Here is a 2,124-nt window from a genome sequence, read left to right as displayed (position 1 = left end):
GAGAGCCAACAGTCAACAGCCCAATGGTGCTCCAGTGTTCCATCGAGGACACCAATATCTCCCTGCACACTAGGCAGTCCAAGAGGTTCATGTCTGGAAACCTTCGTGCACAGATTTCAAAAGACCTGTGTGAGGGCAGGATGGAGCCAGCCGTATGGAGGTCAGCGAAGGCATCCGATTTGATGGATATTGGAGATCCTGAGCCAAGTCACCTGCCAAATTTGGCCACCCTACGAAAAGCTAAGCAGGAGAGAAGAGATCAGGAATTAGGTGACAAAGATCCCATTTTGTCTTTGCAGTTATTAAAACATAGCACACCTCACAGTGGTAGTATAAGAGACATTGGTCTGGACAAGTTCTTCTGCCACTATTGGAGTCCAACACAGCTACATGTATATAACACATTGTCCAAAAAATGTCCCTCTGTAGTTTGCTTTGATGCAACAGGCTCAGTTGTGAGAAGACTGGTGAGACCGAATGGAACATCTGGCCACATCTTCTTATATCAAGGTGTTCTGACAGGGGACAACTGCTCGGTCCCAGTTGTGCAAATGCTGTCAGAGAGACACGACATAAATGCAGTTGCAACATGGCTTACAGAATGGCTTCGTACAGGTGCTGCTGTACCAAAGGAAGCCGTGAGTGACTTCTCCCTGGCTATTCTCGGTGCTCTGGTGAGGGCCTTCACTCCTTACCCTGATCTGAAGGCATACATTAACGAATGTTTCCGTCTGCTACTTGGAAACAAGTCAGCAAACTGTCCTCCATGTTTTATCAGAGTTGATGTGGCACACTGCATAAAGATGATCTGCCAGTGGGACTGCCTGAGAAACAAGTCACACCGTGTCAAAGACTTCTTTGTCAGAGCAATAGCCAAGCTTCTACAATCACAGTGTTTGGACCATGCAAAACAGCTGATACATGCGATCACTGTTGTGGCCCTCAGTGAGGCAGAGGGTGATGATAGCTCTGGAGTTCCTCTGGAATCAGAGAGGTGCAAAAAATATCTAAAAACACAGATAACAGAAGACTCCATCATTCCAGCCGAAGACACAAAGGAAGTGCATCAAATGGAACCTTTAGACGAGATCCAGACTGACCTTCGAGACTGGGTATCAAACATATGCGAGAAGAGCAGGTCACTCGCTGCAGCCAATGGGGACAGGGATAACATCCATTTCCTCCCTGAGATTGTTCCACACATTATAAGACTTGCAAGTTACTTGCCACTTTGGACAGGAGTAATGGTCCCCCTCTTCAGAAGCACTAGCCTCACTGCAAGCTCAGCCACTGTGGAAGCAGAATTCAAAAATGTAAAACATGGCCTTTTTAAACATGAGAACTTGCCCATTAGACTTGATCGATTTATTTCTCGTCATCTTTCCTTCATCGAAGGAAAAATGAGGATTTGTTCTGGAAAAGTAAAACATGAAATAGCTGGATTAACAAAAGTTTCAGAAACAAACTCTGCTTCCATGAGCACCCACAGTGCTGAAGCCAAGAGAAGAATAGATTCTCACCATTCTCCAGAACTTGATGAAACAAACATTCCGCCAACAGATGAAGATGTGGTAGAAAACTGGAGGGGACTAATTCTTCCACCGAAAAAAAGGAAGAGGACTTCATATCTTACTTCCTGCACTGAATGGCTCCATGCAGATCCATCTGTTCGGGGAAAAAGAGTGAAAGTGGGACTATTAAAAAATGGAAACCTGCATCAACCTATTAAAGTTGGAAAATTAACAATATCTGTCCAGAACACATGTGCATTTGATGCTTTCTGTATCACAATCCTCATAGTTGGAACCCATTTGCAGGGAGGCGAGCGAGGCAGGAGTTTAAATAAAAATAATTTATTTAAACAACAAAACAAAAGGCTGTCGGTGCAGCAAAACTTACTCTGGCAAAACAGGATCAAAAACAAGGCTGAACAGGACATCAGAGTACACAGGCAGAGCATCAGGTGGACAAAAACAGACAGGACAGAGGAGGACTGAGATGTCTGTGAATACAGAACAATGACCGGACCAGGAGTGGAGGAGAGAAAGGCTTTTTATAAGACAGAGGGAGATTGAGTAATGAGAGCACCTGGGCAGGTGGCTGATGAGGGACAGGTGTGAATGA

At 44.9% G+C, this 2,124-nt stretch overlaps 1 long non-coding RNA gene across 1 annotated transcript; it reads right to left on the bottom strand.

Annotated features, from left to right (window-relative positions):
* Positions 1–928: 928 nt before the first annotated feature.
* Positions 929–1,638, bottom strand: LOC119408194. The gene is made up of 3 exons (XR_005186718.1): positions 1,521–1,638; positions 1,101–1,290; positions 929–1,007 (listed from the first exon to the last, which is right to left on the bottom strand). It is a non-coding gene; the product is annotated as an uncharacterized LOC119408194 (long non-coding RNA).
* Between the last annotated feature and the right edge of the window lie 486 nt (positions 1,639–2,124).

Source organism: Nematolebias whitei, chromosome 3 (genome assembly GCF_014905685.2).
Source record: "Nematolebias whitei isolate Nwh7 chromosome 3, NemWhi1, whole genome shotgun sequence".
NCBI classification, from domain to species: Eukaryota; Metazoa; Chordata; class Actinopteri; order Cyprinodontiformes; family Rivulidae; genus Nematolebias; species Nematolebias whitei.
Note: the sequence above shows the minus strand (reverse complement) of the source record. Positions and strands in the feature narration are given on the sequence as shown.